This window comes from Ahaetulla prasina, chromosome 2 (genome assembly GCF_028640845.1).
Source record: "Ahaetulla prasina isolate Xishuangbanna chromosome 2, ASM2864084v1, whole genome shotgun sequence".
NCBI classification, from domain to species: Eukaryota; Metazoa; Chordata; class Lepidosauria; order Squamata; family Colubridae; genus Ahaetulla; species Ahaetulla prasina.
The window spans coordinates 237,175,798-237,190,823 of NC_080540.1; positions in this window are offsets into that span (position 1 = coordinate 237,175,798).

Genomic DNA, 15,026 nt, shown 5'->3' on the forward strand with positions numbered 1-15,026 from the left:
GGATTTGTCAGTTCGCTGAACTATTCAAAATTTCCGCTACCGGTTCTCCAGAACCTGTCAGAATCTGCTGGATTTCACCCCTGCTCTAGGCGCCTTCTTCGGTCTCTTTCTCGTACGTTCTATCCTAGCCAGAGTTAAAATTAAAACAGATTGAGGTTGAATCACAGAAGCTTTTTTTATTTAGGATTTTCTCTCTCCTTTCCTTTGTTTATATAAGCAACAAAAGACAACTTCCACATTTCTCTTATTTCTGCTTGGGAGGCAAGAGGCTGGGGGTTGGTAATGTCATATCATTGCTTTGCCTCCTCAGGCTGTTGCAGTATACAGTTTCACTGTTATGCTGTTTTACTCCTTAGCAAATAGTTTTCTTCACTTTTCACATCATGTTGTGTCTAGCTGTTTAGACAGCAGTAGAATGGGGATAAACAATTCTTAACAGGAGACCAGAGGGGGGAAAAAGCGGGGGGGATGTCTTCATCATCTTGAAATAGCCAATAAGCAGCTCACCCATTTCTGGTCACCTGACTTTGCATCTACCATAATGAGGCATAACAGAATTTACACACCTTGTGTTATCCGCTGCATGGAATCAATTTAAAAAGATGGAAACTTTTTTTTTTTAGCTGTAACATTTGAAGGCTAGCCAGCTTCCAGCAATTCTGGATATTTTACTGCTAAAAGAAGTAGGAAAACAAAAAAACAAAAAAAAAAACCCAAAAATGAGTAGCCCAAGAACAAACACCAAAACTATAATTTAAGCAAGCTTTCCACCCTACGGGGGGTGGGAGGACAAAAAAAGAAAAAAAAGCATCAGGCACAAGATACTGTACAAGAAAATTTTATCCAAATGTGTTGGCAAAAAACCAGTGATTGTTGCAGCATCTCTCTATATGTCATGTGTTCACTTAGCGACCATTGTTTAGCAGTCGCTAAACAACAAGCGAGTACAGCAGGAAAAAAAAGTCTACCAAGTTACATTTGTACCATGGTTAGATGCAACGAGAGAAATGTTTTCTATTTATGGCCAAATCTATTCTGAAGCTCTTTGAACAATTCAGCAGATAAGTAATTAGTGGCTGCATTCAGTCTATGTGAAATGATATAAGTCTGGTTTGAGCATAAATCTAAACCAGAATGGAGAATTTATATTTATGTTAAGCCAAAAACAAATCAAACTTCGTATAGTACAGTACGCAAATGTTTACGAAAGTTGCTAGTTTGTTTTCTCTTTTCTATGTATAGCAAAAGTAAGACGGGCAAGAGAGGGAGAGAACTTGAATGTCTGACAGTTTTTTTTAAAAAAAATTAAATTACATCAAATATTTTATCAAGAGTTTCTGATTTTGGTTTTAGGGGAGGAATTCTATATAATGTTTTCTTCAATTTTCTCTATACAATTAGTTCTGTGTGTTCTTTTTTAGTTCTTGTACTTTCCTGATTTTTAATCCTTTCTAATTAAACCTTATTTCCCAAATCAGTGTGATTGTTGTCAGTTTTTGTAGATTGTACCACTATACAGTATTTTCTGCTTTTTCTAATTAATCCCATAATTCTTCACTAAGATTAATTTGTTGCTGATGATTTTTACCCTTTTTTGGTGGCTGTGACCACAATATTTCTGAGGATTAGTTGGCGCCTTTTGTTATTTAAGCCATATTAAATCAACAATGATGGTTAAACAAAAATCAAGGGACTTGGGGAAAAAATGATTGGGGGAATATGCAGACCTAGGACAGCAGGTTGCTTACTGGTGTCATCCCTTTTCTTTTCATTCTGATATGCCGATTCTAGTTACTAAGTTTTGCTTTGAATCAAGGTCTATGTTCTTTTTTAGTTATGAAAAATATTTGTAATATTGTGATGTTGCATGAATGCAACTAATTGTAGATTTTTAAAAAAATGGTTAAATAAAAAAAACTTAGTGATGTGTTACTCCATCTTTTTGTTCATAATTAGGTACAGAAAGTCACAATATCATTTATCATGAGTACATTGCAAGTATAAACTAATTTGGCTGGAGTCAATATTTATGATCAAGGAAGTAGCTGGAATTGACAGATTTATTTAATCTAGGTCTTTGCTGCTCCCAAAGTAGTTTATATTGCAGTGGTTATAAAGTTCATCAACCTGAGGGCTACTTATGCAGGTCACACTTATTTAAAAAGAGAAGAAACAACAAAAGTTATTTTTCATAATGCATACCTGGAAAAAATTGAGCTTTTCTTAATTAGCTACAAGCTCATTTCATTACTGAATGTAGCACTATAATCCTGCTCTCACTAAAGTGTTCACAAACAAAGCATTTCTTGCCATACTGGTGGGCATATTAGACACGAGCATTTCTTATCATAATGTGTACATAACTATGTAAATCTATTTCTAATCTTTTGACATTTTGAATTCTGATTATTTGATTATTATCAGACAAATATTTAATTCATGGCAAAAGAATTAGAATCTTCTTAAAGATTCTTCTAATCACTTTTAATCACTGTTAATATTATGTATACATTGTTCTATGTGGGAATTTAAGGAATAGAATGATTTATGAGCAATATCAAATAATCCATTGTAAAGAAAAATATGTACAATGATGCATCAGAATGCAGACTAACTATTAACCCTGAAATTCAGTTAATTTCTGTCTTACTTACCAGATCCTCAAATCTCTATCAGAAAAATCAGTGTGACTTCAAAATGCTTAAAACTGTATTAATAATATGCCAAGATAGATGTTCTGTGCTATTTGGGGGAAAAAAACTCCTTTCTTTTCCTTCAGTTTTGTTGAGCCTGTTGTATTTCTAAGTGCATTAAATTTAGCAAGTATTGAACTAGTTAGATCAGCTGATTTATTCAAAAATACTCTACAGAGTTGTACCACTGGTATAGTTATACTAGGGCAAGGGTCTGCAAACTTGGCTCTTTTAAGACTTATGGACTTCAACTCCCAGAGTTCCTCAGCCAGCAAAGCTTGAAAGTCCACATGTCTTAAAAGAGCCAAGTTTGCAGACCCCTGTACTAGGGTGATTGGAGTGAATAAACCTAAGTGGGATTTAGGATAAATTGTTGGGGCACAAAGGTGAAGCTGTGATTTATATTTCTCAGGGTCATAGTTGTGCTTTTAATAATAGAAGTGTGTGAGGATTAATATGTGTATACAATACTGTATCTATGTATTTGTGGTGTTATTTCTTCCCATGCGGTTGCCTGGAAAAAAAGAAAGAAAACAGAGGATATGTGGGCCTAAGTAAGAAAAAAATAAAACAGTAGAGTAAGGGAGCAACCATGTTTACCTCCAGATCCATCTTACCCTAACAGAATAACAGAGTTGGATGGGACCTTGGAAGCCCAAATCCCCTGCCCAAGCAGGAAATGCTATGGTATACCATTTCAAATAGATGGTTGTCCAGTCATTTCTTAAAAATCTCCACTATGGAGCACTAACAACTTCTGGAAGCAAGTCATTCCACTGGTTTATTATTCTCTCTGTCAGGAAATTTATCCTTAGTTCTAGGTTGGTTCCCTCCTTAATTAGTTTCCATCCATTGCTTCTTGTCCTGCCTTCAAGTGCTTTGGAGAATAGGTTGATGCCATCTTCTCTATGGCAGCCCCTCAGATATTGGAACACTGCTATCATGCCACCCCTAGTCCTTCTTTACTTGAAACTACAAATTCCCAATCCCTGCAACCGTTCTTCATATGTTTTAGCCTCCAGTCCCCTAATCGTCTTTGTTTCTCTTCTCTGCACTCTTTCTACAGTCTCAACATCTTTTTTACATTGTGGCAACCAAAACTGGATGCAGTATTTCGAGTGTGTCTTACCAAGACATTATAGAGTGGTATTAACTCTTCACGTGATTTTTATTCCCGACCCTGTCTAGTTCAGTGTTGGCACTACAAAGTTTCAGGCACTAAGGATTCCACAAAGGCAGACACATATCTGTTTTTGGTCTTATAGGCACTATGTGAAACTTTCCCTTAGGTTCATGCTGTGCTGCATAGGAGGACTTGCCTGTTTTTTTCCCCTCCTGCCTTTACTCTTACAACCCAAACATGTGTTTTCAATATTCCGAATATACATTCCCCAACCATATATGTTTCTTGGCGTTCCTGGCTGATGCCTGGTTGAGTCTTCCAAAAAGCTTGAGATAAACAGGAAAGTGCCATATAATAATTCTGTTTCTGTGATTCCTAGCATGGATAGTGATTGGAAAAAATGGCAGGGGGACATGTTTTCCAGGCATATTGTCCTATGTAATCATTGATTTGGATTATTTACATTTTCATCTTCCTGATTTAGTCCACATAAAATGACCATCGTAATAATGACATCTTCCTTGCTTTCCTGCATATTTTGAAGGTAAAACTGTTTCTATTCGTATCAGAAAAATTACATGTTTTTTGACTGACATCTGGGAATCAGAGTTAAAGTTAAACCACTATGATCGTTTTCTGTGGAACAGTAAAAAACCCCAAGCTAGTAGAACGGAAATGAGAAAACCTTAGGTTCACAAGAAAGCATGTTACTACTTAAAGAAAATAAGGTAATAAAATCAAAAGTTTAAACCTAGCTCTCCTAAGCTTCTCAAAATACATTTTTACATTCTGGATTCAGAAATTGGGATCTTATGGCCTATTAAAGCTTAATGAAAGAACCATATGTTAGCATGAAGGATCAGTTCCCATTCTTTCAAAGATATCAAAAACTTGCATTCCTGTCTTTGTTCTTTTTGGAGAAAAATGTACTAAATTGTGTTCCATTATTCAGATTTTTAAAAATGCCCTGACAAGAAGCAGACTAATAAATATGTATAATTCGTTAAATAAAAAAAATCAAAACTATATAAGAAACATAACAAAAATTCAAGTATGGACTTGCTTCAAAACTTTTTTTTTCAGGTGGGCAGAAAAATCTATCAGAACACATTTTGGGGAGAAAAATCACGCATCATATTTTACCTCAGTCTCTTTTTTATTTATTTATTTATTTATTTGATTTTTATACCGCCCTTCTCCCGAAGGACTCAGGGCGGTGTACAGGCAGAATAAAACAAACAATACAATACAATACAATACAATACAATTTGTATTGTACAATACTCTTGCCAGTATGAACACTTCCATGGCCTTGACAAGCTATTGTCCTAATTCAATGAAGTTAATTATGTGTGTAAATCCATCAGTGGGAGTAAATTACCAACACATTTACTTAAACATAAGCATATGCTTAAATTCTAAAAAGTCCAAGAGGATCAAGTTAAATCTAAACATACTCTAAATCTGGCATGAAGATAGCTTCCTGTGGAATGCCCATTTTATGATCATACTGTACTTCTCACAAAGTATATGTCATACAGCTTTTAATTGTCTTCATGCTGAAGTCTGACGTTTTTCTAAGCTGTGAAAACCCAAAGGAACTGCCTAGAACAAATGGAACATTCTCTTTAGATGAATTTGACTTCTGTAATAGGTCTGTTCATCATATAGATTCTGGATGGGAAGTCCTATGGGGGTTGCTTTTTCTTAAAGCCAAAGGCATTTTTCAACAATTTATATGCAGTCAGTGTGAAAGACTGTTTCATAATGTCATGATTCACATCTGGGATCAACAGTATAACACCAGACTGAGATTTTCACCCTTAGCTCAGTTTCTTGGCTTGACTTTGCAGAAGACTCACAGACACAACTCAGCTAGATTAGAATCTTGACTGCAGTCAAAAATGAAGGGACACAGTCAACACTGCAGAGAAAATGTCAGAGATATGTATCTATTTGCATGGGTTTAAACTCAAGGCTCATTTTTCCTGCCTGTCCAGGTTAATGGATTTAATTAATTAATAGGCTTGGTTCTTGTTAGACTTGAAATTAATTCATTTGTGGTTTGTTTACATAATCATATCTTGCCTGGGTTGGGTTGCCTCCTCACTAATTTCAACCCTAATAATAAATATAATAAAACCCTTCAATTAAATAACTGCCTGAAGAGACATAGTGTAATATACACAAACGCTCACCAACAGCAAACAATAGTAAATATCTTCTTGGAATGGAGGCATTATTAATGTTGTTATTATACTTTGCCTCGTATGCACACTTCTTGCAAATGTTTTCCTTTTTAATTAACAGTTCAGCAATATAAGATGCTTACATTTTTTAAGAATGGAAAACTATGTTTTCTAGGTGTGATAGGTCCATTTTATATTGTACTAATCATATCAGACCTTGATTTCCATATCCTTGAGAGAGTGCAGAGAAGACTATCATAATTGATAAGGAGTTTGGAAGCTAAATCCTAATGAAGAAAAAATAAATCTTTAGCCTAAAAAGATTAAAAACCTGAAGGACTCTCATAGGAAAGAACATATGGATATATTCTGTACAGCCCTTGAGGAAAGAACAAGAACCAGAGCACGGAAATTTTTCACAGGGAAATCCAAAGTCAAAATAAAGAAGAAATTCTGCAACACAAGAGCTATTAAGCGGTGGACTGGCCTGCTTCTTGGCTTCCCACAGGACTGTGTACCATCATGATTGTGTACCATCAGACCAGGGGTGAAATGTAAAATTTGCTACTACCAGTTCTGTGGGTGTGACTTGGTGGGGGGGATAATGTGACTGGGTGGATATGGCCAATTTTTTTTTCTTTTAAAAGCATTTTTTTCTACAAGCTCTTTGGCCAAAATGGTTGTTAAAAAATGCTTTTAAAAGCCTGTGATGATCAGGCAACTCGGCTGGGATCGCCAGAGGAAAAAAAGCTTTTAAAGGGTTCTGACGATCCCAGTTGAGTTGCCTGATTGCCAGACTTTTTAAAAGCTTTCTTTTTACAACCTCTTCAGCCAAAGAGGTTGTAGAAAAATGCTTTTAAAGGGTTCTGATGATCCCAACTGAGCCGTGCGATCATCAGAGGCTTTTTTTTACTTTTAAAAGCACTTTTTCAGCGGAAGAAAAATGCGTTTAAAAGTTTTAAAAAAACACCTCTGATGATTGTGCGGCTCAGCTGGGGCAGGGGGTGGGGGCAGGGATTTGCTACCGGTTCTCCGAACCACCCACCGCCATCGCTACCAGATTGGGCGATCCGGTCTGAACCAGGAGCATTTCACCCCTGCATCAGACCCATCTACTGTGATCATTAAATTCTCAGATGACACCACTATACTGGGTTTTATTACAAGTGGAGATGAAACAGCATATGGGGGGAGGTTCAAAAACTTTCCACATGGTGCTTAAATAACAATCTGCACCTGAACATCAGCAAGACCAAGGAGATGGTGTTGGAGTTCCGGATGAAGAGGGAGGAACCTGCCCCACTTTACATTGAGGGAGGCTATGTAGAGAGAGTTTCCTCCTTCAAATTCCTGGGAGTCCATCTCAGTGAAGACCTCACCTGGAAAAACAACATGATCCAGATGGTCAGGAAGGCCCAACAGAGACTCCATTTCCTTAGGGTCTTGCGTAAAAACAGGGTGGAACAACAATTGATGGCCTCCTTTTACGGTTCCACAATAGAAAGCGTCCTCACTTATTGCATCATGGTATGGCATGCAGGTCTGACAGCTGCAGATAGAAAAACATTGCAGAGGGGGATGAGCACAACACAAACATTGTGGGCTGTCCCGATACCACTAGATGAGATCGCTAGGGCTCGCTGCCTTAGAAGAGTGAGGAAAATTCTCAGGGACGACTCTCACCCTGGTCATCACTTCTTTACCCTCCTGCCATCTGGAAGGAGACATAGAAGTATAGCCAGCCATACAAACAGGCTGAAGAACAGTTTTTATCCGTGGGCTGTCAGACTCCTGAATGAGAAATAACATCATAACTATGTAGTATGATGGACTGCAGGGCCAGCGCAATGTGTAACATGTTCACGCTGGTGCAATAGGACTGAATGTTTTGTTAATATGATTTATTGGGTTAGGGATTTTCTGCCTTCACTGTGAATTGTATTATGTTGGGGGGGGGGGTGCACTGAGCGAGCTCACCCAATCTCATTGCACATATGTTGTGCACTGACAATAAAGATTTGAATTGAGGTTTTCAAGCAAACATTGGATTGCCATTTATCTGGGATGGTTTCAGTTCTGGTCAGGAGTTTGGACTAGCACATTTCCAAGGTTCCTTCCCATTTTTAAATTCTAGGCTATTGCAAAATTGTGTGCGTGTCATCCTCCTCCCACCCACCCCAAATTGAATATCAGATTAAGAGAACCGGAACCATTTGATTGAAATATTATTTAAAAACAACACTAGCATGGTTTTCTCAACTTGTTTCTTTGTGTAAAATATTCTGTACTTAGTATCAATCGCTCTGCAAACTGCCTCAAGGAATTTTTGAAAGGTTGTCAAAGCTCTTTGGTTCAATTTGCTCCCAAGACATAACCATGAATTAGGCTGGCTTGTTGCTACTTGTCAATGTTTAGTAGCTGATGGCAAGTTCCACTGGCTGTGGTGCCAGGTGGGCGGCTGTACAGCCATTTCAATTTAGCAATCTCATCTCTTGGTTGCCAATGAATTTCAGAATCATCAAGGCCGAAACTTTGTGCTGTTTCCTCTTACGTGGTAAATTTGCACGGTTCTTGTAAATTTTCAGGATATTTTGTTTTTTGCAAGGTATACATATACATTCAAACTAGACTGATGTTTCTCAGTGTTGTATATATGTGCGTGTAGGTGAGTATATGTATAATGGTTATCTTTTGAGAGCTGAATGCAACGAAATTTCATTTTAATGTATGGTGATTAGTGTGCATTTAAAGTGACAATAAAGTTCTATTCTATTCTATTCTATTCTATTCTATTCTATTCTATTCTATTCTATTCCATTCTATTCCATTCCATTCCATTCCATTCCATTCCATTCCCTTACCCTACAAATGCTAAAATCTTCCTTGAAAATGAAGGCAAAGCCTTGAAAGGAGTCCTGCCAAATTAGATGCATCTGTATGCTAAACCAGAGGCCTTTCAGATAAAGCTCACCGATTGTGGAATGGAGAATTGCATAGAGAAACTTGCTTGGCACTTACTTACTTTTTAATGACTGCTACTCATCATTATTTTCTAAGGCATGCTAAACTTTTCAGGATTTCACTTCAATTTAGTTTCAAACTGACTTAGGATGCTAAATTACATCAGCTTTTGACCATTGCTCTGGAAAATCCTGTCTGTAGAACTGCCAGTTCCACCCTTCAGATCAAAGAGAAAGAGAAAAACAATCCAGAACATTTGGGTGCTTAATCAAACTGAACTGCCAAAGTACTCAGCAAGGAATCCATTCCTTTTATGTAGAAATGAACTAATAAGAGAAAACATGAGCATAGGATCGCACACAGAATGCCCGGTATTTTCTTCACTTAGTAATTCTTGCAGATATTTTGTCAATCAAATTCTAAAGATATTGATAGAAGTAATGCAGAGGAAGTGAAAATGTGTGATTGCCTTCCTTGCCACACGTTGTCCTGCCACCTTGAAAATAATATCAGAGGAAGTTGGGTAAAGGTTGTTGGTTGCTGGTTACCTTGTGTTGCGCTACCCTACACTTTCTAAACTGTTTCTTAGCTTGGTGCTGTATATGTCAATGTTGACAAACAAGGTAGCCTATCATGCCATGAAGGGAAAGACCTGTGTCTCTCTCCCATTCATCCTTTTTGCATTTGTTTCAAAAATTCATCAGAGGGAAGGATCTTTATCTTCCTGCTCACTCATAGATACAGTTGTCAGCAAGAGATTCCTGGTCTCCAATAGTGACCTGGGACTTCATATAGTACTGGCAATAACTTTAGGATCACTTTGACAAATAGTATGTATGTGATTCCATCATCTGTGATGAAATTATTTCATAGAATAGAATAGAATAGAATTTTTTATTGGCCAAGTGTGATTGGACACACAAGGAATTTGTCAGTGTACATAAAAGAAAAGATACGTTCATCAAGAATCATAAGGTTCAACACTTAATGATAGTATTAGGTGTACAAATAAGCAATCAGGAAACAATCAATATAAATATAAATCGTAAGGATATAAGCAACAAAGTTACAATCATACAGTCATAAGTGGAAGGAGATGGGTGATGGGAATGATGAGAAGATTAATAGTAGTGCAGATTTAGTAAATAGTTTGATAGTGTTGAGGGAATTATTTGTTTAGCAGAGTGATGGCCTTCGGGAAGAAACTGTTCTTGTGTCTAGTTGTTCTGGTGTGCAGTGCTCTATAGTGTTGTTTTGAGGGTAGGAGTTGAAACAGTTTATGTCCAGGATGCGAGGGGTCTGTAAATATTTTCACAGCCCTCTTTTTGACTCGTGCAGTATGCAGGTCCTCAATGGAAGGCAGGTGGGTAGCAATTGTTTTTTTTTCGGTTCTAATTATCTGTTGAAGTCTGTGTCTGTCTTGTTGGGTTTCAGAACCAAACAACACAGTTACAGCGGTGCAGATGACAACCTCAATAATTCATCTGTATATTCATTAATTATTTCATCAATTATTTTATTTAAAAAAACACCTTTCCTATTCACCCAAAATGACAATATCATCCGATTCTATTTCTAATTTTTATTTCTACATTTAAATAGTTTTTCATTAGATTCAATGAAAGATTGGATCTAAAGCCTTAAATTATCCCTTTAGTTCTGTGGCTCTGTTCTCACTGGTACCTACCCCTAGTACAAACATGGCATGATAACATATATTTTTTCTGCCCTGTCCACATGACATCTCATGCTCAGTTCACAAATAAGATAAACTCAAATTATTCTTAGCAATAAAATAGTATGTTTCCTCCTGTTCTGAAACTGTCCCAGGGCAGTGCCAGACACTCATTATTTTGAAGAGAAATCACAGGAGCTCAAAACAGAGACAATAAAAATATGATAAAAATCAATTATGGGGACGACAAATTTGATGCTAATGTAATTCACTATCTATTAAGGTACAGGCAGAACCTGTAGCATTATAATTTAATACTGTACTATAGTGAGGAAAGGGGACACAGTGGCTCACTGAGCTTGTCGATTGAAAGGTTGTGGTTCGAATCCCTAATGCCAGGTAACGGGGTGAGCTCCCATTACTTGTCCCAGCTTCTGCCAACCTAGCAGTTCGAAAGCACGTAAAAAATGCAAGTAGAAAAATAGGGACCACCTTTGATGGGAAGGTAACAGCGCTCCATGAACCTTTGGCGTTTAGTCATGCCTGCCACATGACCACGGAGACATCTTCGGACAGCGCTGGCTCTTTGGCTTTGAAATGGAGATGAGCACCGCCCCCTAGAGTCGGGAATGACTAGTACATATGTGCAAGGGAAACCTTTACCTTTACCTTTATAGTAAAGATCTTGTCTTTTAGAAAGTGTATATCAATTCTTCTGCCACTAGATGGCACACAATCCACTTCTTACTAGCATAGATGGTGTACTTTGCAGAATGTTACTGATTATCCATAATCAGATTGGCAAAGTTTTCTTTTATAGTATATTGTTTAATGCACTGAAAAGAAATATTAAGACCTTCTATGATTTTAAAAATAAACGTTCGTCCAAATGTTTATGACCATCAGGATCTGGAATAAAGATTTGCAATTAGCTGATTACCACCAGATCTGAAATTTGATGGAAAATTTGCTCTCAGAATAGCCAATTAGAACTACTAAATTTCATTCGAAGTGAACTTTAAAGTGAATGTGAGTATTTCTGTGGAAATAACAGTTTGATAAAGTAAACATGTGAAAGAAATGCTTCTTCTTTTTTGAATAGCAAACATTCTATAAGGTTTTGCACATCTCGAGGAACAATTTTCATAGATAGTTAGATGACATGGATTTTTAAAAATTGATCTTGCTTTTCACCTGATATGCTGCTATTACATAAATGAAATATTCACCACCCAGGCCCACGTAGGTGAGCTTACAAAGTGTGCCCCTTGAATTCAGCGCCAAAGCATTGAAGAGGAAATCGAAAGAAGATATGAATGCCAATAATAGAATTTTGTCTCTTCTATCTTAAAGTAACTGCTGGTTTAAGATAGAGTGTCAGGGTTCCAAGGAGCACCCCCAATGAAATAATATACTTATATTATTTAAATAAATAATACTTAGAAATAGAATCGGTATATAGAGGTTAAATAGGATAAGAGATATCAATGTAGAAAAAGCTGTTATGAGTATTGTAATTTTGATGTGTTTGTCTTTCTTTGTTTTATATTTTTTGCTTTTGTGTATATTTTTTTTTTGTATTGTGTATTTTAACTTTTGGAAATTTAATAAATTTTTTTTAAAAAAAGAATTTTGTCTGTTCTATTATTTATTTTATACCTATCTACAATAATAAGACATATGATAAGTAAAGTTTCTGACATGAGGGTTAAGTGGGGAAAAAACCAAAACAAAATTACCAAAACTTGCAAGCTCATTTTTAGTATGTAAATTTCAATTTCTATTTGTCATATCTATTTCAAAAGTTTCAGGATTGAAAGACTATGTAACTCAAAGTCTCTCTCTCTCTCTCTCTCTCTCTCTCTCTCTCTCTCTCTCTCTCTCTCACACACACACACACACACACACACACAAACAAACACACACACACATACCAGTGTATATCTGTCAATTTTACAACATCTGCTTTTTAAGGAGTGGCCCATTAAGAGGCCAGCTGTACTTTTCTTAGTCTCTATAAATCAGGGCTAATCTGGATACCTTGGGATTGGCATATAGCCACTCTCTAGGCTGGGCTGGCTCTTTTGAATCTGTCTTTCTAACCTGACACCTTCCAAATGTCTTGGGACTGTAACTCCCACACTTCCCAGCCAGTGATTGTTCACATCTGGAAGATACCACAAGAGTTGAGATACTGTTCCAGAAGCTTCAGAATACAATGCAAACAATCCCATCTTTTAATTGATTAGCCATTTAAAAAATAATTCTGATTTATTTTTCCCTTCTTTTCATTGCCTGTTTTTTTATATCTATTATGTTCCATACTTGTCTGCTGCTGGGAATCCTAGGAGGAAGGTGGGTTAACCCTCTTTTTATAAATATTGTTCCATTTCGTATCACTTTGGAATAATAGGTTTTAAAATGTAGACTAGTACAGGCAGTCCTCGACTTATAACAGTTCATTTAGTGACCATTCAAAATTACAGCAGCACTGAAAAACATGACTTAGGATCATTTTTCACACTTACGATGTGTGCAGCATCCCCACGTTCCTGCGATCAAAATTCCGATGCTTGGCAACTGACTCGTATTTATGACGGTTGCAGTGTCCTGGGGTCATGTGACCTTCTGACAAGCAACACTTAACAACTGTTAATAACTGAACATCAGCAGTGATTCACTTAATTGTGGCAAGCGTGGTCGTAAAATGGGGCAAAACTCATTTAATAAATGTCTCAATTAGCAACATAAATTTGGGGCTCAATTGTGATAGTAAGTCGAGGACTATCTGGATAGAAAATAGCCACCATTGTGAAATCACATTAACAAACAAGAAGCGAAAAGCATAGAAAGGTTCCCATCAGTTAGAATACCGGATAAAATAGCTCTTGACTTTGTTCCAGCTTTTTGCCACCTGGTGCTTTCCATGCTGGCTCAGAATTTAGAGAATTATGGAGTTCATGCTTAAAACTGGCATCAAAATAGAGAAGTAAGAATCCAACATGCAAGATTTCTTGGAGACAGGCAGCAGAGAGAGAAGTTAAAGAGACCCTGACACTTCTTTGTCTCCTTTGTTGATCCCTGTCTTACATCTAATGCAGAGGTGGGTTTCTGCAGGTTCCGACCAGTTCTGAAGAACCGGTAGCGGAAATTTTGAGTAATGCGGAGAACCGGTATAGTAAAAATTCTGACTGGCCCCGCCCCCATTTATTCTCTTCCTCCCAAATCCCAGCTGATTGGGATGAAATTGGGATTTTGCCGTATCCTTCCCCTGGAGTGGGTAGGGAATGGGGATTTTGCAGTATTCCTCCCCTGGAATGGGTAGGGAATGGGGATTTTGCAGTATTCTTCCCTTGCCACACCCACCAAGCCACGCCCACCAAGCCACACCCACAGAACCGGTAGTAAAAAATTTTGAAACCCACCACTGATCTAATGTTTCTTTTTCAGTCACTTTCTTCCTTCCAAGATAATGAATGACACATCTAGCAGATTTTATATGTCTTCAGGCTGCCCTTGGATGATGTCTGAATAAGAGGAAAACTTCCATAGGAGTATAACTAAAGATGGCAAGCCTATATCATACGTAGGCAAGGGATGAAAGGAAGCGAGGATTATGGAGAATATGCTGCTACAGTATATTTATGCCATATTTAGGTACAAGTGGGGCCACTTATGGGTTACAATCAGAAGAATACGCCCTGCAACTAGCAAATCTGCATTGTGAAGCAAAGGCGTATGGATTTGCCTCCTTCAGTTCCGAACCCCATCATAAAGAGATATTTTGGACTTTGGAAATGAATGTATGTCTCAACACTGTCAAACTATTCAGTAAGGCTGCATTACTACTAGTCTTCTCATCGTTCCTATCACCCATCTCCTCTCACCTACGACTGCATGACTGTAACTTTGTTGCTTGTATCATTATGATTTATATTGATACTGATTGTTTCCTAGTATGACTTGATTGCTTATTTGTGCCCTATGACTATCATTAAGTGTTGTACCTTATGATACTTGATGAATGTATCTTGTCTTTTTATGTACACTGAGAGCATATGCACCAAAGAAAAAATTCCTTGTGTGTCTAATCACACTTGGCCAATAAAGAATTCTATTCTATTCAAGTTAACCTACAAAATATACCGACACTTCAGTGGTGAAATGTAAAATTTGTTACTACCGGTTCTGTTGTCGTGGCTTGGTGCGAGGGTTTAATGTGACTGGGTGGGCATGGCCAACTTTTTTTTTTTTACTTTTAAAAGCATTTTTTCTACAATCTCTTCGGCGGAAGAGGTTGCAAAAAAAATGCTTTTAATACCCTCTGAAGATCAGGCAACTCAGCTGGGATTGTCAGAGGAGCCTTTTAAAAGCATTTTTTCTAC